Source organism: Meleagris gallopavo, chromosome 1, assembly GCF_905368555.1.
Source record: "Meleagris gallopavo chromosome 1, MGAL_WU_HG_1.1, whole genome shotgun sequence".
NCBI classification, from domain to species: Eukaryota; Metazoa; Chordata; class Aves; order Galliformes; family Phasianidae; genus Meleagris; species Meleagris gallopavo.
Genome location: NC_139404.1, coordinates 38,193,285 through 38,216,044, shown reverse-complemented (window position 1 = coordinate 38,216,044; position 22,760 = coordinate 38,193,285). Strand labels below are relative to the sequence as shown.

General features: G+C 35.6%; 1 protein-coding gene across 10 annotated transcripts in view; it reads right to left on the bottom strand.

Moving 5' to 3' along the window:
- The window catches only part of LOC100539795 (neuron navigator 3), a 398,436-nt gene that overhangs the window by 213,319 nt on the left and 162,357 nt on the right, over nucleotides 1–22,760 (bottom strand). The gene's annotated exons all lie outside the window — the stretch shown is intronic.

Below are 22,760 nucleotides of genomic sequence, written 5' to 3'. Positions count from 1 at the left end.
AACAAAGACTGGCAATGGAAGCAGAATTGGTTGAGCATAAACACTGAACTCTTCAAAAGCACTGGAGAGGGAAAATAATAGCAAAAGCCCAAGATACACGTTGAGGGTATTTGCTTATTGCTGAAGAAGCCCCTTAAATCATTTGTCAGCAGACACAAAGCCTGTGAGGATCCTAAAGCACTCTTAGTGATTCTGTGTCATTAACTATCTTAGAAGGAATTGGGAGACTTGAACAGTGAGTGAGCAATCTCTCAGAAAAAAAATATGCTGTCACTTCATTGGCATCGTTGATTTTACAGTACTCGTGGTATCCTTGCAGTTTAAACAATGCTAAATCAAAGCAGGCGTGGAGTGTAGGCACAGGAAGGTTCGGTTTTTGTTTGTATTCAAATAGTGGCAGCAGCACTGGGGCTTAGAGTATTGGGATCTGTTTTCCTGTTACGCTTTTCCTTCGTAATAACTGCTTTTCATTTTTAAAAATACAGCAATAAAAACGGAAATTCCATAAAAGCTGTCTACTTTTATACGAAAGTAAAGGGGGAGGGGAACCACAAAACCATATGGAAGTCAATTAAATGCTTTATTTGTTCAAGGGGAAAAAAAAAAAAAAAAAAAAAAGGAGTGTGTATTTCCTGAATTACATTTGTTTTCATTGTCCTTATGCTGGTAACTGTTTAGGGAGATCACAAACAATGTCAAGTCCTCATTTGTGACTTTCCAAAGTACGAGACTGTATTCTCCAGATACACAGTTTTTCAGGCAAGGTTCACTTATTGACATCTTTGCTTCCTGTTTTCAGTGATGTAGCTGGAAGCAAACTATGTCCTGTTATTATTTTAGCAGTGAAGCTCCTATACAATTGTCAAAAGTTGCATAATCATGATATTAATAGCTGTATAATCTGTCAGTAACTGAAAACTTCAAGTCTTCAAGTGTCATAATCTTCCTGATTGTCTACAGGCTGCCAGTTCTTTCTGCAACACACCACAGTATACAGATTTTTTAATGCCTTCTCTTCCATCCTCAGTGAAGCTAACTTAAGTGGAGTTAGCTGGGTAAAAATAAAATAAGCGATTAAAAATATTCAAGAGAAAGGCATCTGTGTGCTTGAAGCAAGATCAACTGGCAGGAGACCAATGTCAGGGAACGATCTTGCAAATGTGTCATTGACATTGTGCGTAGCAGATGCTCACAACAGAGAAAGGTGGTAATTAAAAAAAGACTACTGAACATCATTGTCATCCTTGCACACTAAGCACGAATAAAGACACATGCTAATAGAAGGAAATGGCCTTCTGTTGAGATAATGAAGATCTTTTTTTTTTTTTTTTTACACTTTATCACTAAGCAGTTAGAAAATATTCTGAGTAGTTTTCATAGACAATGTCTAATAAAGTAAGGAAAAATATCACACAGCAAATGCTAATCCTTAACAGAAATGACCAAATAGTCATGTGGACTTTTTGTTTGCTCATGTTTATTTTTGGTTTTGAATATCCATGCAATATGCATAACTGGATAGTTTTGGACAGCAAGAATGTAGGACTCTGATTAAAAAAATCTATCAGCAAAAGATTAGTTTTAACCTGATCTAATACTGGAAATTGTGATATTGTTATGAAAATGGCACAAATCCTAACACGCTAATTCATTCCAATAATTTTTATTTGCTATCTTCTGAACATGCAGTGTTGTGCTATACATTCAGTATTTTAAATTAGAAGTTGATTTAAGAGAGAAATGAGTCAGATTCCCCCAAATCATTCTTTGTTACTGCTTCAGCATCACCCTTTCTTGACCTTTACATTTTCTGCTGCTCATTAGCATTGTTAGAATTGCATGCAAGACAAACTATTAGTGCTCTGGGACTCAAACAGTTATACTTCACATGCAGCCACCTAGCACATTGCTAATTGATTCAAGAACAATGTGAAAAGTAATACTAATAACTGACACTGAGATGTTCATTAGAATGTTGTCTCAACCTCAAGAAAATAAATTATATTAAAAAAAAAAAGAAAGAAAAAGAAAAAGAAGTAGCCTAGAAGATTTGAAATGCAGTTTTGACTTACCTGTGCAAATTTAAATTGGTATTTTGATGACAACAGCTGCAGATAGTATGTAAGAGCAAGAGAAAAAGACATAATAATGGAGAGCTGCACTTGATGGAAAGTCAAAGGAAGTGATAATAGGATGGGTACTGTTTTGAATTAGAAAGACTCACAGTCAGCTTTTTATACAGCATCTGAAGAGCTCAAAGCACACTGCTTTTTACTCTACACAATGAGTAAAAGAAATCTGTGTTTCATTATTCTCTTTGAACAAATACTCTGGCAGGTTTTTAAAATACAAAAAATAACTGTGTATTACTAATTTCCAAAGTTGGATTCCTTAGCCATTAAATTATTATTACATCCAAGTAAGCTCTGAGATAAGACTTATGATTTGCTCTAGTTTTCATACACAATGTTGATAGAAATGTGAAAGTAAGAAACCATCAGCATTTTTTTTTCTTAAACAAAACATAGCAAGCCAAACAAATTAATTACAAACATTCAAAACAAATACAAAAGCTGAGTTAATGATACAGAAAAAATCAGGCAGTGAATTCACTATAATTACTCACAAGTAATGTAAACTGCTAACTTTTTTCTTCACATTATATCTTTTAGGATGCAATGATGTAAATGCACATAATAAGCTTTTCTAAGAAAAGTTGTGCAAATAGAATAAGAAGCTGGGATCTATAATTTATATAATACATAAGAATCTGAAAACTAAGATGTTTTAAACTCTTTCAAAGGGTGAGACAAGCATGGATTTTTAAAATAACAAAAAATTCAAATGGAACCATTTGCCTATTTAAAGGGTTATGATAAAGCACAACAAAGAGACCAATATTTACAGGTGCCATGTGTTTGCAGTACCTATATTCACTGGTCACATAATGTGAACTCAAGCACCAGCAACATGGCACACTTATATTAACTGCAAGTCACACTTAATAATCCATTACATGGAAAGAGCAGCTGAAGCTGAGCAATAGGGGATACTGCTTGAGAAGGGAGTATACTTAGAAGCATATATGCCATAGTGAAACTGGAAGATTTGGATACAGTTTAAGATCACTTCTGGGCTTCCTGCTGACATTAAGCTTTGAGTGGTACACACAAATCCTCACTGTATCACCTCCAAGTGGGTAGCTAAATCCACCCTAGCAGAAAATACCTTCTTCACAGGTATTTTTATCATAGTCACTCCTCACCAAGATGCTGGAAATATATTTCTAATATGCACGCATATTTTAACAGCCATCAAAGTTCACTGGGAAAGAGTATTACAGCTTACTCAGCAATACAAGGTAGCTCCTGGATCCTGTCTTTTTATAGACCCTTTGACAAAAGCCACTACTGAAGACCCCATTTTCAATACATTATTGACCTCAGTTTTGTGAAAAGAATTTCTATGAGAAGAGTCTGACAAAACAGCTAGGACAGTATTGAAATCCCTGTAGGAAGAAAAATAATCTAATGAACAAGAAATCAAGTCTTCTTGGGAGTCAAGGCACCTGCACACCACAGCTTGGAGTCCCTATCCTAGATAATACATTTTTACAGTCAAATGCTGCAATAAGATTGCTACATTAAAGAAGCTTAAAACAGCTCATTAAAGCACACAGTATATTCTTACCATGCTATCTGTTTCACCAACGTGTTAGAGTCACTACCAACATACTGTTCTTAATATTTTTCAATCAATCTGAAACTTTGGTCTAGGTTATTAAAATAGATATTTTTCAGTTTCTCTTTTTTGCTTTCTTTTAGAACCATAATTAGAATCAAGAATACCATGGTGAATTAATATTAAATTGCCATAATTATGCACATAAAAACAAAAAACAAAAATATGAATAATTAAATCAGTATATAATGTCAATTATGAATAAGTTCATAAATAGTATCTTCATAAATAATGTCATAAACCCATGTATATGGACTACTACTGCAGATGCTCCATGTCTCTTTAGATATATATGATAATAAACCTTAAATATAGGAAGTTAAAGTGTAGTTTTTAAACATGTGGATTCATGAAGCAACCAAATCAAGTCTAAAGTTAAGTGATTTAGCCCAAAATGATGTCTTGCTCTATCCATCTCCCATCATCTGCTTCTACAATCACGTTCATCACCACTAGTCTTCCCCAAAGTTACATAGCTGCTGCCCATCTTGCTGGGCAAGCATAAGTGGAAAAAAGCCTGGCAAATAGAGGAAAGTTATTATTCAAAATGTGAACAAGTGGAATTAATTCAGCAAAGAGCTTTGCAAGCACTTGAACTAGCTCCAAGCAGGGGAAGACTGTATGTGGCCTGGAACAGGAATAAATGGAACAGGTGAGAGTGAGCAGGAAAAAAGACCTCTCTGCACAGGAGCGTTGGATCTGCTTAGCTTTATCATCCAGTGCTTCCCTGGAATGATGTCATGTATGTGTTTTCTCTCCTAGCTAAAGGGTACCTCTGAAGCAACGTTAATGGCAGAGACAAAAGAATATAAAACATAGTTGAGCAGAAGCCTATGTCCTCAAGTGACTTTCAAAGAAAAAAAGGCATCAGTGAACTGGGAGTAAAATGAGAACACAGCAAACATTATAAAAACATTGTAAATAGTGAACAATCTGATGAATGAGATTTAAATTGTTTAGCTTTCATATATGCTCTTACTGCTTCATTGCCACATATAAAACACAGGAACTTAGTATACATAACTGCTAGGGACCCAAGCCTTCAGCCCCCACATTCTTTCCAGTTAAACTGAGTGAATGTATTTACCTTTCCTGGATTATTTTCCTTTTACTGAGAGAAAAATCTAACTAAAAACAGATTATAATAGCAATTGATGTGCCTTCTGTAGATCAGGTGGTAAGTGGAAGTGACAAAAGAGTTGCCTTTCCTGTTTTGATCTTTGCACTGTAACATGCAATGAGCATAACTGGCTAAATGTTATGGAGCACAGCACAATGAATGCACACAAGCAGGAGGGAACAGCATCTAAGTAGATCCAGAATGCACATACCAATTTAATGGGAAAGCCTCAGGGCTTTTTCTAACTCCTTTGTTTACATATTTTACAGCCAATTGTTCTCTCTCTGGCTCATGTGCTAGCAAGCATGAGATGTAACCCAACAGACGACTTGCAATCAAACCCATTTTGTTGCTTAAACCTAGAAAATGTCATATCTTATTTCTGAAACTTAAAGACCCTGGTCTTTCAGCTATCTTGCTGCAGTGACCCAGAGTATTAGAAAACCTCTGTATCCTCTCCTTTTTTAAGCTAAACAAAAACTTGCAGTGAAACAGAATGAAGACCACTTTCAATAATAATTCTCTGAAACAACCTGAATGCCTCCTAAACATAATAGTAGAATTTTCTTCAGTATTTAGATAAAGGTCATCTTTTAAAAGCGTGCTTAATGAGATTTTTTCAAGGACTCTAATGGACTTTGACTGAGAAACAACTTTTTTACATTACTGATTTCTATTGCTTCATGGCTAATATTCAGAAAGAAATCCTAAAAATTACTTAATAATCATATACCATCTAATTAGTGATGAACCCTGAAACACAGTACTCAGCTGGTTTCCAACTCAGTGGTGAGAAGCCTGTAATAATGCAAAAGCCGGGTGTATGGCACTTACCCAAACTTAGTGTCATATCTAGCTTCAGTAAAAAAGCCCGTCATGTATTTGACAACAAGGTTATAAAAATTAATATGAGAAGTTGTAATGGCAAACTTTAGCATTTACAATGTATTCTGCGGAGTTCTGTAATTAATATTATTTTTTTCCATTAGATAGTTTTACAGATGGGCCTACATGAAAGCACCGTTATTGTACCTGTTTATCCATTGCTGTTAGATTTTTTAGAGCACTCCATTGGCTTGTGAATCAAACTATTATTTTTGCACTGTTATGTATTTCCATATTCAGACTAGAAGTTTACTTAACGAGGGTGTAGGATCACTGATCTATGAATTTGTCCTTCATCCTTACATACACACTCAGGTAATCAAAAGGAACCTTAGGCTTCTGTGAGGCTTCCTGACAGTTTGAACCTTGAAAGAACAAGAGAAAGTACCCAACTGTGTCAGATATCCTAATCTGTTTTAAAATTTGGTTAAAACCTCAAGCACAAAAAAGTAATGATTTTATGCCTGCTAATTCTTTGAACTGTTTTATTGTCATGATTTGCATCGAAGAGTTACCTGAGGATTCCTGTGGTTATGATTCTATGTTTGAAAACTCAAATGGACAAAAAAAATCCTGCTGGATAGAGAGGTTTAAAGATAAGATGGTCTATTAGTAGCTGTCTCATTTCTTCCCACAGAGAGAAAATGTTTAAGAGTAAATATAAAATAATTCCAGAAAAATTTAAAAGGGATGCACACAGCAAATGTGATCCAGGTCTTAACACAGGTATTTCTGCCTGAGAACTTTTTCTTTTCCTGCTTACAGAATATTAAAAAGGTTGCATGTATAACAGTTTCACTATTTTTTAAAGTACTGTGTTACAGAATTCAAAAGGACTGCCGGGTATCTGCTGGTGTGGTAAAAATTATCAGGGCTTTACACAAGGACCCCAGTGGTGGTGTGACTATGGAAGTGCTGCATTCATAAACAATTACAAGCAATATAAATCTACTGCAGTTCAATGTTTACATGCATATTTAGTCTTAATGCGTGTGAAAGAAACGTGAAAGCATATTCACCTGCAGATAGTTAAAGTCCTAATAACAAAAGACAAACATATTTCCAAGGCCAGTAAGAGGGGCTTGAGGACCTAATGTGTCTCTAACAAATATAACTTTATGATGAATCTTACGACTGCAGAAATATTTCACAACAGAAAGAAATAAGATTTTGTAGGCTTACAGATTAAATCAAATAATGTCAGAGATAATAACTTTATAGTTTGTGGCATAATTACCTGAAGTGACCAGTCTTTTCCAAAATGACCACAGAATCCCACTAGTAATGTTAGAACTAAGATTGTTCAAGATTTCAGAAAGTCAGTTCAACATCCTCCTAACTACTTTTAAAAAATCTTCCACGTTTACTTTTTACAAAAGCACATCTGCTGTCTCACAGAGTTCAGAAGTAAATCCCTTACTCAACTGCCAGTCAGGTGTACTTGTTGTCACCCCATGTCTCGAAAATATTGCAGCTTTGAGAGTTACAACTAAGAAAGTCAATGCCCTGAGTGGGAAGAAAACCATATTTCTCACTGTGACACAGGAAACCAGCCCTTCTTCTATCGCACATCTGCTTTTCACTGATAGACTGCCCCTCTCTGCATAAATGTGAAATTGAGATAGATGAGGATTTCCTCACCACCCTGCAAATGTTACAAATTATCTCTGGTTTCAGTGAGCAAGCTGGAATTTAACAGGCTGGCAAGAACTAACCACTATCTGTATGGTATCCTATATATATATGTATATTGCCTGTGGGTCCAGTATGCGGAAATCTCTGTATGGAACTGTACACAAATGGTTCAGTCAAACACCTTAATTTATTCACAATGAAATCTTTCACAAGCCTGGAAGCTTTTCCCTAAAAGAGCAAGTATTCCAGTCGTATAGGTTCAGCTTTCACTTTCTCTAGTACAAAGGGGTTTCTATTAGGATTCTGCATTTTCCACCCGTCTGTACAGATAAGAGGGTTTTAAAAGTAATCATGAGACTTCTATCCCCACAAGTAGACATAAGTAATTTGGATGGCAAGATCCAGCAATGTTGCTAGAAAGATGGGAAGCATTAATCTCAATGCTACTACATGAAACCAAGGTTAGGATACTGGAATCTAGCAGTTTTACATATTCTGTTTTGAAATGACTCTAACAGTCATTACAGGCCTCTGACATCTGCGGAAGTGGAATTTTTCTCTTTACCCAGAACAGCATGTAATATTGAAAGTAGCAAATTTCTTAACGACGGCTATGTTAGTTGCCACTGAGAAAGCCATCCCCTGGGTCAGAGGACAGTTTAGTCTCCAAGCTCATCTCGGTCACTGGCTTTCCTCGCTGTGATCTCCAGCAGGGTATTAATTGGTTCCAGTTGATGTATAGGCTTCCAAAATATCAACACATGCTCATATGCAAGACCACACACTTATTCCACATAGGCCATTTTACTAGTTACTACTGATCTGGACTTAAACTGAATCAGTCCCCTAAATGTGAAAGCCTCTAGCAGATATCACTAGTTTGCTTTTCTATTAATTCCATTTCAATTTTTTTGTGATTTCTTATTTTCCTTATTTACAAATTGTGGTGTTTTTGTTTTTGTTTTTCTTTAGATGTCTTTTATCGGGACTTTTCTTATACATTCTCCAAAAGTGTCTTTAAACATAGTTAGGAAGATAATTAAAGTACCAGACAAATAACAAAGCACTAAACTGAGCCAAGTCAGGCATAATTCAAATGTCATTAATAAATGGTGTATGCTTTTAAACTGTATTTGGATATCAATCTGAAGTTTAAGACATATTTTCTTAAGAATATTTTGATTAAGAAAAGAGGGGCTGCAGAAATCCAAGTATACACCCTTTTGTACTGCGTAAATGTTTTGATGTGCATACAGAAATTAATGAACGTATGTACAGTAGACGTACAAATGAATGCTATCTTCAGAAATATGATTACAGAGATCCAGTGTTAGAGGTGTTCCTGAAGGGATGCTTTAGAAGCTGCGGTGGGTGCAGAAACACTCTTCAGGAATAAGTAGATTCCATCCAAAAATTCTGCTGCAAATCCTATTTCAGCAATTGTTTTAATAGTCTATAATCTAATTATAGTATTTAAGCTGAATTTCACTTGAAAAACACAACATATTGCTTAACAAGGGGTTAAATTATGTGATAAGTTTGAATCTAAGTTTGATCTGGTTTTGTTCGAGGCTATCAGAACTACATAGATTATATATTTCAAAGTTTATCATTTTCTTTAAATCATGTAAGATTTTTTTTTCCTTTAAAAGATGAAGTTAAAATAAAAACAGTACTTTTTTATTTACATAGATACTGAATTCTTTCTCATTCTTCAGGATAATACAGCAAAATAAATAGGCCCCAAATAGAATTCTTACATTACATGAAAATCCACACTTGTCTGCAAAATTGTCAGAGCTCTGTTTTACTTGGCTTTTGCTTTATTTAGCAGGGTCTGAGGTCACTATTAGCTTGATTACAAAAGCATGAATTCATTAATATGCATTAGCTGACATAATCTAGAACTCCATGCATCAAATTATCCTCTTTTTCCCTGAAGTGATCACAGCAATTAAATTCAACCCTGATAAATTGGAGCGAGGAAAAAGGAGAATGTGATAGTAAAAACTCATTAGGAAGTAAAATGTCCCATTAGAACAGTCTGGGCTGCTCAGATCACAGGATTTTGACTCATTAAGGCAGTTGGGTGGCCTCTAGCTGGAACCAATATGGCTTCAAGGAACCACCATCACAGTTACAAAGGAGAAATCTGCTGCATCTCTTTTTCCATATCATAACCTGCTTCTTTTGTACTTCTCTTTCCACACCATATCCAACCACAAGTATTTTATGCCCCTAGTTTTCTGGAATATCACAAGCTAAGCAAAATCCACAGGTATATAAAGAGAATTTTATTTTGTTTGCAATCTATGGAGTATATCAAGGACTTCTGATCTCTACAAACAAAATCTGGACGGGAATATTAATAATTATTTAAAAAAATTAGTAGCCTAGATCCTGAATTTTTCATTGTCAGTTGTGCTGAACAGTACCTATCATATCAGTACTTATTCACAGGTGTGAACATGTCAGTACAGTCTCCCAGAATGCTCACGAAGAAACACATTAAAAGTATTCAGGCTGTGACACACTCTTAAGAAAGCATAAAATCAGCAAAATTTAGGTAAATGAATATAAATACACGGATATAAATATCAAGTAGTAAACTGCTTAACTTTAAAACTTTTGCTACAGCACAGAATTCATGAATCTTTCTCAGGTATTTAGGTTACCTGTGTAGAACTTAGAAAAAAATAGGGAACATCAAAAAGTCAAGTGATCCAGGTATCAGACATACAAGTGCTGAGGATTTACCTACAGAAATATTTCAGAGAAGAGCTGAAGCTCAAGTAAATGGCTCAGAGATCTATTTTCTGAGATCCTCACTGGATCTGTGTACTCCTTAATTAACTCCATTTTACATTTGCCCACAGCTGGGTGATTTCAGCACTCCTGCATGAAGTAGGAAAGGTGGGTTTGACTCCCCATCTAGAGCCAAAACTTCAGACTCTTCTTCTCACAGACACACCTGAGGTGTGTTACAATCATCAGATTCTCAGAAAAAGGATGCATTCCATTTTTGTATATTTTTATCTAAAACAAGCCCCCCCAGACACCACAAAATATGGTCACAACCACATTTAGAAAAGCTTCTGCTAGGTAAGTGGTGGAAATATCTTCAGGCACAATAGAGAGTGCACACACAATTCTGCTCCAATTTTAAACAGTCTCAAACAGAGGACTCCAATAGTCTGGGCATGTTCCACTGTCAAAAATTATGCCTCTCTAAAGATTCTAAAATTACTCCATGAGACATCTGGTAAATTTAAATACCATAGTGTAATATGTCAGGTGATACTGGGTTGAAAATCTTCGGTCATCCTGCTGTAGATACTTACATTCTTTATTTGATCTAGGATGTTATAACATTTTCTGAAGAAAAATTCCTTTCCTGACAAAATCTTGAATACTTCCAGGAATGGTGACTCAATCATCTCTCTGGCCAGCCTGTTCCAGCACCTGACCACTCTTTCTGAGAAGAAATTTTTCTTAATATCCAACCTGAACTTCCTCTGACATGACATGAGGCCATTGCCTCTCATCCTACCACTGTTACCCAGGAGCAAAGGCCAACCCATCTTGCCACAACCTCCTTTCAGGCAGTTGTAGGGAGTGATAAGGTCTCCTCTGAGCTTCCTTTTCTCCAGACTAAACAATCCCAGTCCCCTTGTCTGCTCCCGATAACTTGTGCTCCAAACCCCTCACCAGTTTCATTGTTCTTCTCTGGACATGCTTCAGGGTCTTGATGTCTTTCTTGTAGTGACAGGCCGAAAACTGAACATAGAACTCAAAATGTGGCCTCACCAGGGTTGAGTACAGAGTGATGATCACTTCCCTGTCCCTGCTGCCAACACTGTGATACAAGCCGGGATGCCAGTCACCTTCTTGGCCACCTGAGCACACTACAAGCCCATGTTCAGCAAGCACTGACCAAAACCTCCAGATCCTTTTCCTCTATAAAACAGAATGAATTGGCACAATAGTACAGATCGTGAAATTACATTTTCTACTTTCTTCTCTACTGTTTTACCAATAATCTCTAACATTTAGCTGGCCTTTCTAACTATAGCGAGCACTGACTTGACATTTTCATGTTGTTATCTGTCATAACCTAAGGCAGAACCTACCTCCTGAGCAGTAATTATAGATATTATCAGTTAACATGTGAACTGTAGGTGATGTGCCTCTTGTACGACTTGTGCCTCACTCTAGGACTTGTGCCTCTTATAAAACTAGTCTCTGAGGAATGTTATTTCTTTGCTCAGTCACTCAGTCTCATAATATTCTGCAATATCTTCAATTAGTCCTGTCTTAATAACTTTATAGCATAAATAACCTGGTCAGATAACTTTTTGTCTTTTCTCTGAGCCATTTATGCACATGGTTCTAGCACCAGTCACTGCTAATGACTGTTCACTATAGGAACTAATCATATATTCCTAACCTCTGTTTTAACCAACTGCACATTACAAAATACAAGAGTTCCTGCTTAGTTTCTTCAGAAGCTTTTCTTTAGGGAGCATCTTGGAAACCTTTTGGAAACTGAGGTAGACTGTGTCAACTAGACCTATTTTACCCCCATGCTCTATGACCCCTTCAAAAACCTCCAGAAATACTGAACAGAGTCTAGACTTCCTTTTGAGTCAGCACACATTTGCAAATCTTCACAGTACTGACATGAGAGTCTCCACTGTTTCTGCAGTTTTGTTCAGGAACTGGCATCACTATTTGGTGTCTTGCAGTCCTCTGGCTCCCAAACACAACTAAGCAAGACATTACTTATCAATGAAAGAGATTCTATTGATTTTTGTGGAGAATAATAACTGAACTTGGGAAATTGTTACTGTTCATTTTGTGCATTTCATTCACAGGAGCGGTTTCTACAGTCACATTAGGTTCATACAGAAGTTCTTTTGAGTTCCTCAAAGGTTAGGGTACTGCTGTCTCCCCAGAATTTTCAAAAGTAAGCAGAGAGTGATTAGAATCAGTGAAGATTTTCTAACCCATTATCTTCTCTGTACACTTCTACATTTAGATGAGCTGCTGGCTCTATAGACCAATGCAAATATTATCAGCAAAATTACTATAACTCTAATTTAACTTCAGATGATTTTAATTTTAATTAAAATAGTGTATCCATATATGACTGCTTGTGCAAATAACATATTTGCCTGCCTTCTCGGTAAGGAAATGGCAAACCCACTTGGAAAATTAAAGAGAACTTTAGCATTACTTCCCAATTATTACAGTGCAGTCTTAACTCCTATCAGAACTGCAGATTTAATTGTCTCAGCTGTTAGCACTTATAAAAGGTGGGTCATTTGAACCATCTAACAGGACTCAACAAATAATCAAGCAATTTTCAGTGGGAATAAGCACATAAATTTCACCTAGGATGAATTTCACTGAGCAACTGCCCAAAGATTTATGAACTGTCCTTACTATGCCTTGCTAGATTTTATCCTTACTGTCACATACATATCCTCTGCATGTGGATTAAGTTCAGCTCAAACTGAAAAAGTTAACAAGTGGCAAGCAGATTTCTAAATTTCTTACATGTTAATAATTTAAATTATCACAATAAATTGAATGATTATTAGAGGAAAAAATAAAGATTGTAATTTTATCTCCATAAGGATAATCCTAAATATTTTGACCTAGGCTCAAGATTTCTATTTCCTTAAAGAAAGGGGTTTTATTATGAATAGAAACATTCTCCATAGCTTTTGCTCTCAATTTTACTGGAAAACAATATTCATAAACATCTTATTTGTAACATGCTGTTTTACTGAATGGAAAAAAACACATCCAAAGTACAAAGCTGTGCCCCAGCAATGATGTACATTTTAATCAGCTACCATACATCCATGTAAGAACTCAAACCTTGGCCTTGGTGATTAGCATGTAAAATAGCCAATGAAACTTTGACGCAAAAGAGTAAAAAAAAAAAAAAAAAAAAATTTTTTTTCCATTCCAGTCCTCCGATCTTCCTTTCAAGTATAGCAAGCATGCTCTGAGTTCTGAATCATCAGCTGAAACCTGTTTTCTTCTCTGCAACAGTCACTATCAACTTTGATTTAAAATATGGAGGAAGAAGCATGACCTGAGTCTCAATAAGTAAATAGTTATTCTCATGAACAGGATTATAGCAGTGTAATTGTAATGCTTAGTGTTACCAGAGCTATAACCTAAGTTCTAGAATAGGTACATTCAAGATTTCAGTGAGCACAGACAAGATCAGGATTAATCTTGAGATTCACTGGATGCTGAGATGAACAGACAAGTAAAATATCCTTTGGAGAAGCTCTCTCTCCACTACAATCTAAGAACTTAGTCCAATATACAGGTTATAACCCTCAGGATCAATGACCATACTCTCAGTGGAGGGCAGTAGAATATTTGTAACTCAGAACTTTGTTTTTATAAGGTGCAGAATCTGAGTATGTAAAACACAGAATGACGAAAGATACATAATTCTCTTCAGTCTTTCAATTCATGTCTTTCAAATATTAAACTGATTTTCTAGTATTTTCAAAATGAGATATTTATAATACTGCTTGACAAATTTGAAATTCTAAAACTGCATATGCAGACAATTTCCATATACATTTACATTAAGAAGGAATCCAGGATTTATTGAACAGCAGGACTAACTTTTGCATTACAGTGGGAAAGCCAAAAGATTATAAATCTTCACCTTAGCCTCATGAAACAGTCCAGCTTTGCCTTTCCATGGGAAGCTCATTTAAACAGATGCATCTGTGTTTTTAAAGCAAGACATAGGAATTGTAGGATATAATTCTTTATAATCCAACTGATCTTTTGTGTTATCTCGAAGTTAAAAGCAGCCACACAGTCTATTTAGTTACCAAACATCACTATAAAGTATCTAGGCTTTTTCTAGGAAGATGAACTACTATAATTTTCCCCAAGGGCCACAAAACAGATTGCAAAATTTTAGTCATCAACAGTCCTTCTGTTCACATGACCCTTTCTATGAACTATTTCACGTTAGCACAGCTCATGACGCCTTCCTATCTTCCTGTCTCCAGTACTTTGAACTCTCATGGAGATTTCTGGTGTAAGACCAACTTATCAAGCAGGGAAAAGAACAGCTGCTATTTATTTCACTTTAGTTCTCTCTTGTGTTCTGCATTTGCAGGTGGTGGAAGGAAGTAGAACTGTTCTACAAACAGCTTTTCAACAAATTCACTACAGCTTGGAAACTATCAACATGGACGCTTGGACACTTGGTCATTTAGGGAGTAATGAGGACAACCAGACACACTACAGCAGTGTCTTCCCAATCAGAAATTCAACTGGTACAATAGGAATTGATTAGAAATATATGATATTCAATGGACATTTAAAGGAATTCATACTTGTAATTATATAGCAACATTCTTCATGCACATATTCACACTTTCAAGTGTGCTTGAAACATTAAGTAAAACTTCATTGTAAAATTTACAAATTAAATATATATATGAATACATAGAAACTTGCAGATGACCTTGCACTGTTCCTGTTTTTGTACAGCAATAATCTTCAGTTGCATTTTCTGTCACTTGTTCTGATTTATTCATCATTTGTCACCACATTTGCAAACTTGTTCTAAAATTCAACCACATGTGTTATTACAATAATGATGATGATGATTATATGGAGTTTGTAATTTTTCAAGTCCATTCTTTTCCTTATGTCCATGAGCCAATTTCTATCCTTTGGCTGTACTACCCTCTTTCGACTTACTGAAAGTAATGTATAATCAAGAACACATTTTGGTTCTTTTTCTTAAAATTAAAGTGTTAAATACTCAAAGATTATTTTCTCTTTATCTCTGTGGATATTTCTTTTTTTTTTTTCCCTATTAAAATGGTAAAATATTTCCCAGAAAAGGTGGAACTTCTTTTCTTTTTTTCAGAAGTCTCAGATTTTTAGCAGCCTTCACTGTAACCAGCTGAAGAACAGTAGTTGTTCCCTCTTATTCCCTCCATAATGTGGTTTGCATTAAAAACCTCCTAATAACTGATTATAACTGAATTTTCTCCTCCCTCACAGACATTCCATTCAGATATTTCCTAACTAAAACAGGACTAAAAGGCAGGTGATATAGACATTGTCTGTACAAAATCCTGCACTCACTTAGCTAAAATATGTGTGTTTCAAGCCAATTTAGTTAAATTCATGCAGTCTGTGCTTGCACACATATTTAGGTTTACAGATATATTAAAGAGAACTTTGCAAGAACAGCTGGTTGGATTATAGATTCTTATTTAAAGAGTGTGGCCTAAATTGAAATTGGATCCAGAAAGAACATATTTCTAATATCAAATCCATTTTGCCCTGCTGGAAAACAAAGAGAAAACTGAGGGATTGGTTGTGGAAATTTCAGTTCTCAAGAAGAAAGCTGTCCTTTTCTATTCTTTCTTACAAGGAATGAAAACTATCACATCATCTAATCCTGTAGAAGTAGTTTTCTGTAAACTTCTGTAGTTGTTCACTGGTGGTCTTTCTATTTCACCATTGTCTACCCCTTCATTTTTGCTGTGCAAAGCCAGCTTTCACAAAGAGCAATACTTAAGAGTCCTTATCCTGTAATTTCATATATCTAGCTATCAGGCACCTCTTCTTCCAAAGATTTATTTACCTTGTTTTTTGTTTTTGTTTTTAATATAGTCAGTCTACAAGAACAAGTTTTATCCTCTGTAAAAGTATGCAATGAAAATAAATAGGAGCACAGGGATAATGTTGTTTACAGTCAAGTTCAAATAAATTGATTTCTCCCTTCTTTATTGAAGAGAATATGCAGAAAGGAACCTTTCAATTATTCACCAAACCCCACTCCATTTAAGTTGTGCATTGAGTAGTCACCCAAAGAGAAGAAGTTATCCACAGTACAATTATTTCTGTGTAAGCTGTAGCAGTCACTGCATTCTCCTTCTTCAGCGCATAAGATGCAGCCTGCCTGGAGACTTGTCCCTTCCCTAACTTTCTCTCATCCAGTAACCTATTAAAATCCAATTTATCCTACACTTGTTCTTGGTGTAAGTGCAGCATTTAAGCACAATATTAATCTATTAAGATTATATAAGATTAATAAGAATCTATCAAGAAGTCCACCTTCTGTTGTTATTTGAAAGAGAAAACGGAACGACATGTTCACTGTGATCAATGTGATGTGAGATGTGTTTGGAGCTTGGGCAAAGTGTTAAGCTATCTCAGGGACTAAGGGAAATTCCTGCAAACTCCAAGAAGAAAGCAGGGTTCAACTAGGAGTAAACTACTTTAAGGCATCCACAGCTAACAGAACTTTTCACTAAAGCAAATCTTCGAAGAAAAACCTAAGCATGTCTGTCACTGGCTAAAGAAATAAGGCAAAATTGTTTGGATTATTTTTTTAGATCCGTGAAGGATGATGCAATTTGTGATCTCACTGTTAATGTAGAGCTGCTCAGCTTTAGCTACTTTGTTTTCTGTATCTACCTCTTAAAAAGAAGTCCTCTGTTAAAAGGATTATATCTCAAAGATCTTCTTATCTAACGGTGGTTTCTACTTAACTGATGTCAAATATATATCACCTCAGATTTGCTTATTATATCAATATCAATTCATTATCCCATTAGCTAGTACTCAGGCCATTGCTAATCAGAACTGTTAGTGAAGGAAAACCCCAAGGTTACATCCAACTTCCACACCTGGGGTTGAGAACATGAAACTTGAGCTTAAATCTGGAATCTTGCTCATTTTTCATTTTAAAAAGCACATCTAGTTCTGATAAAAAAAAACAACATCCAAATACAAAAACCCTATATATGCTATATGTTCTTTTCCACTGTTCATCCAGAGTATATTCATTCCTTAAAATTAAACCACACTCCTAAAAGTTCAGTTTTTCCTCATTTGGCATCATTTTTCCATATCCAGATCAAAATGCATTGAAATCTTCAGTCTGTTTCATTCCAAAAGAGATTTAAAATATGTTCCTCTGAGCTGTTAAAGAAGCTTTCCTTCAGTTGTCCCACTTCATCTCTTGCCAATATATGTTCTCCTTAACTAGCAGATGTCTTTCTTTTCCAATACCTTTCTTTGTGTTTACACTGCATGGGATTAATTCCATCTTCTACGCTGTCTCCTTCATCTCCTGGAAAAAATCTGGAATTGAATGACACTCCACCTTATTCAGTTCCTCTTCAAGACATTTCTTCTCAACCTTCTATGACTTCAAATCATGCTCCTAATAAAGCAACTACATTCTGTTCCTAAACCTCACACAGTCTAAACAAATATATGCATGCAAAACAATTATGTTGATACATGATTTAATGACATTTCCTCTTGACAGTGCATATTCTTTATATTTGTATGAACATTACATAAATATTTTGTCATTCAAAACCACTTTATGCTAATGGTTGCATTTTTTAGGTCCTAACAATTTTGTTATATAAGAAATTTCTCATGCAATTTCTATCTGTGATGAAGAGTGGAGAAAAGGGTAGCGCGTGCCAACTGATGAGTTCAGGAGCCCCCAGACTAACTCAACCAGGATTCATTTGAGCAAGCCACGGTCCACAATATTCTTTCTCGTGTGTTCCCATATTTTTAAAAGGACTTCTATGATTGTGTGAGGAGGGGAGGGGACTATGAACAGCAGGAAGAGATGCAACCAAGAACATATCCAGAGCATGGTTCAAAAGCAACAGTGAATCAAAAGAGCGAAGGAAGAGAAGTATTGAGTGAATGAAAAATTAAGTAAATTGAAAACATGTAAGCATTTGTTGAAAAAAACAAAAAAGGAAACTTTGTTGAGATCAGACAGTCATTAGTAAACTAGACTGATTGGAAAAGGGGGATAGATCAGAAGAAAATGAGCTGATCTCGTCAGATGACACACAAACTTGGTATTAATAATAATAATATTGTCTTTGGAGATATCTCAGCTTTATTTAACAGTACAAGTTCAAAAGAATGATTCAGTTCATAGATCTGCTTAATAACTCTCATAAAATGAATAATAATAAAGGAAAAATAAATATCATTAGCCAAGGACCTGTTCTTAATGATGAGAAATAATTCCCTTCATGTTTCCCAAACAAAAGCACAAACCTGCTTTTCATTCTCTTTGTTTGAGACTAATTTAAAAGAGAGAAATTGTCAGTCAACTAAAATATTTCCTTCCTTCCAAATACGTTTGTTTTTTTCCTTTGAAGCTTCATTATGTTTCTTATTTAAAGCAGGATTTAACATTCATACTGTTTTTTACATAGCTTCGTACAAAACAGTGTGAATATTATACTACTAATTCAAATATGTCAACTCCAGAAGAAAATTTAACCTTAATTTCTGAAAGCTAGCACAGGATAAACTCTAGCTTGTTACAAAAAAAAAACAAACCAAATCAAACCAAAACAAAAAAACAATAGTAATTCTTTATCAAGTAACTTCCTTTCATCACATACCTAAACATTCATTATAAATCATCTCTAGTAGCATACTATAAATAGCTTCTTAATCTTCATGCCTAATATTTGAGATACTAGGAATTTCATATTAATCAGCTCAACTCTTTGTAACTCTCACTGTTACCTTTTGAGTTCCTAAACTTAAACAAGTTCCTTCTCATGGATGGATTCTGCAGGCACAAAAAGTGTTTGCATGCTAGGGAAGAAAATTGTATGGAGGACGTTTACTACCTGTTCTTCCTTGGCTATTTTGTGCAAATTCTCTTTTAAAATTGCACAGTCAGCAGACCTTATGCAAAAGTGTATTTGGGACTGGCCAGAGGGACTGAAGAAATTTAAAGTAAGCTTAGAGTCTGGTGCATGGGGAATTAAGTAGTTATCAGAGAGCATGTCTGGTGAAATGAAGAAAAGGAACAACATTTCTGTGGGTAACTGTGAGGACGGGGTGAGAACTTCAGCTGATTCAGTGTTACTGAATGATTAAACAAATGAATGTTACAGCAGTGCCTACTCCTTCAGACTGTTTATACTTCCATATCTATCAGACATGCTCCTATAGCCTTTTCTTTCAGTTTTAAGTGTTTACCTCACACATTTTGCCGTTTGCAATATTAGTCATTTTAGCATTTATTGGTCGCAAATGCTGCATCATAGGGTCCACACAGGGTCTGCAGGTGGTAAGAAGTTCTCAATGAGTTTAATTACCTAAAAGATCTTCAGGCCACTAATTAGTATGTTTGTAGGAAATAGGTATATGGTGTGTATATACTGATACATAAGAAAATATACACCATCCCATGAAAAGCAATACAAAGGTTTACTTACGCCAATAGGTAAATCACCACAGACAGGAATTCTTCTGATGTTTCAAGATACTGTGCACTGCTAATTTTTCTCAAAATCATTGACAGATCTAAAGTGTTAGGAGTAAATTCTTTCTTATTTAATTCTTAAATATTACTTCCTTTTCCAAGGGCTTTATTTTATATAATTCTAATGCTTAATTTTATCAAGGACATACATACATTCAAACTGTCTCATTAGCAGACAGACTTCTAAAGATTCTGGAAAAAGCTAGGAAATAGAGTAATTTAAAGTCTACCCACAGTAATTATGAAATGTAGAGCTTCATCAGGGATATAAGTACAAGCATCAAAAGGCCTTCCATATTTATCTTTGGTGTTTTCATTTTTAATCTGAGTCTACTGAATCTCAGCCTCAGGAATGCTGAAATTGATATAACTGACAGCTGTTTTAAAAAGTCCCATCCTCTTCCTACACCCACCACTTACTCCTCTCTTTATCTCCTGTTACAAAAGCCTGTCAATAGTATCAGAGAACAGACCCAGATTAAGTCATATTTTTTATTTAGCTTCTGGTAGACATTCTACGAATTCTGTTTATCTACATGACTACAAAAGCTAACACAAAGCTGTGCACAAGAGGAATCGGGGCAGAGAAACGGCCATGTTTAAGTTTTTGCAAAAGCTTTATCCAGAACCGCAGGTGGAACAGCACTAGCACATTACTCATTGTGCAGAGTAACATGGGTGTTTTTGAGGGCCACGCAGATTACAAGCTGAGCGTGAAACAACAGACAGCAAACATACCAGACATAGTTATTAAAAGCATTTCATTAAATGGCAGGCAGATTTCTAAAAGAGACACAGACACTTTGATCTCTTTTAAAGTTTTGTTTGTATTGTCAAGAGTGGCTCTTAATCCAAAGTTCTAATTTGCTGCAACTGCCTTCCTGATTTTCATGTCTAGTGAAGAGAGCATGCCAATTACTTCTTTACTTTAGCACCCATGGTGCTAAAAAAGCTTTCAGGAAGCTCCTTTTTGAAAGGTGTTGAATATCAGCGCACTATGATTAAAATCAGACAGGCTTTTCAATTTTAAAAATATGATCACACCTCAGTGATTTCCTACGTCAAATCCTATAACTAGAACAATCAGCAGTGCTCTTAAAGGAACAAATGTGGCCAATCTGTAATCATCCTTTCCATTTATCTAACAGCAGTATAAGACAAGCTGTGCATATCAAGTAGAAAATGCCCAGTGACCACAATGGTAAAAGCAATAAAAATGGTAAAAGCCCTCAGCTGTTACATTTGAACAAATACTATAATGACAGACATTAATCGAAGGTTTAGCATAACCATTTGGTGCCTATTACACTATCACTTTCACCTGCTCATTCAGGAAAACGAAGTGCATAATAACTCAAGAAGGGTAGGACTGTTCATAATTCAGACTTATGAACAGGAAAAAAATTGGAAAAGAAAAGAAAGCTGAAACAAGCGAACTTAATATCCAGGATTAATAATCATGCTTTTCCGTGTCCCATTCAATATCTTAACTGTGTTTCTATGTTTTAATTATGCTACATTTTAAACAGGTTACAGTTTGGCTAAATTACATGTAAAAAATCAACACTAAGTGCTTGTAGTGTTCTTCAAGGGTCACTGTTGTCCTGTTCTATGTAAAGGAAAAAAAAATAGTAAAATAAAAACATATGGGACTGAAGCACTACTTTATTGACCAGAGAGTAAACACTTTACATAAAAAGACATCCAGGCTCTACCCAAAGCATGCCAGCTTCCTAGTTTTAAACAGCTCTGCCATACAGTTTATAATCCAAAATGATGCCTCGTGCTGCCTTTCAGGAAGTCTCCTTTCAAAAGCCTAAATTAGGGTTAGTGACCCAAGCAACCAACTTCCACTCCAAGATCAACGCCGGCTTCCCCAGAGCCTCTCAGCAGGGGACAGACAGAAACCAGAAAAGCAGTCGACACCTTACTGAGGTCTCTTGTATTTCCTGATGAGTGGGGAGCAAATACAGGAGGTGCCAAAGTAATTCCTAGCTCACAAGACACCACAAAGAGGAGCTCAGAGCAATCTCTGGAGTTGTGATGATATATGAAATTATACCAAATCTTTAAACAGATGTGAGTGGGTGGAAGAGAAGAGAGAATCAGCACACAGGAACTCTGAAAGGGCTGATGCCTGCTAAGGTTATCCATCTTCCCATCTGCAATGAAGTGAGGCAGACCATCTTTTAATTTGGCCTGAAGAAATGATAATCTAAATTACTGCTCCATCCCAAGGGTTACTACAGGGATCAAAGAACATCAGTCCTTCTAATATGCCTCAACAGCAATCTCTGTGAAATTTTCACTTTTCCTTCTGTTCAAAAGGAAAGGATGCAAAAATTGTTAAGAATAAAGTTTTATTCTTTGGCTCAGGAATGGGAGAAGACTTGGCTCCAAAATCTTTTAGGCTGGTTTATGAGTTATTAAGAGTACAGTATTTTCAGTACCCTGATTAAGTACACCAGAGCCTCACAGAAATGATCACGCTTTACAGAGTGCCATTCAACATATGGATATCTGCATTTCTTGGCATCCTGATCTACGTACAAAGGTAATATCTGCAAAGACATGTTCCAACACTCTTTCCATAAGACTGTCAGAAGAGAGTCATGGAGATGTACAGATTTCTGCAGCACAGCAGTATGTTAAATCATAACCTCAAAGTAGATGCCATACATTGGACAAGAAAGGAAATGAAAACATCTTTTTGATAAATTAAAACCAATATGAGAGGTAAAATCAGAGAAAGAAACTTTAAGAAGATGTGACGTAAATTGTTTCAATAGTACTTGCAGAAGAATAATAGATGCCATAATGAATACACATTTAACTAATGAAAGTTCTGCACTGATCCAAAAATCATGGCCCTACTGTTGAAAAGAAGCCTCTCTGTTTTAAGCACTGCAAAAAAATGCAGAAAAAAACATAGGTTTTACACACACACACAAAAAAAAAACAAACCAAAAGAACAACAGAGACACAGTTTGAAGACTTTCTCCTAATATTTATCAGTGAAAGAAATCCTCATCCAAAGCA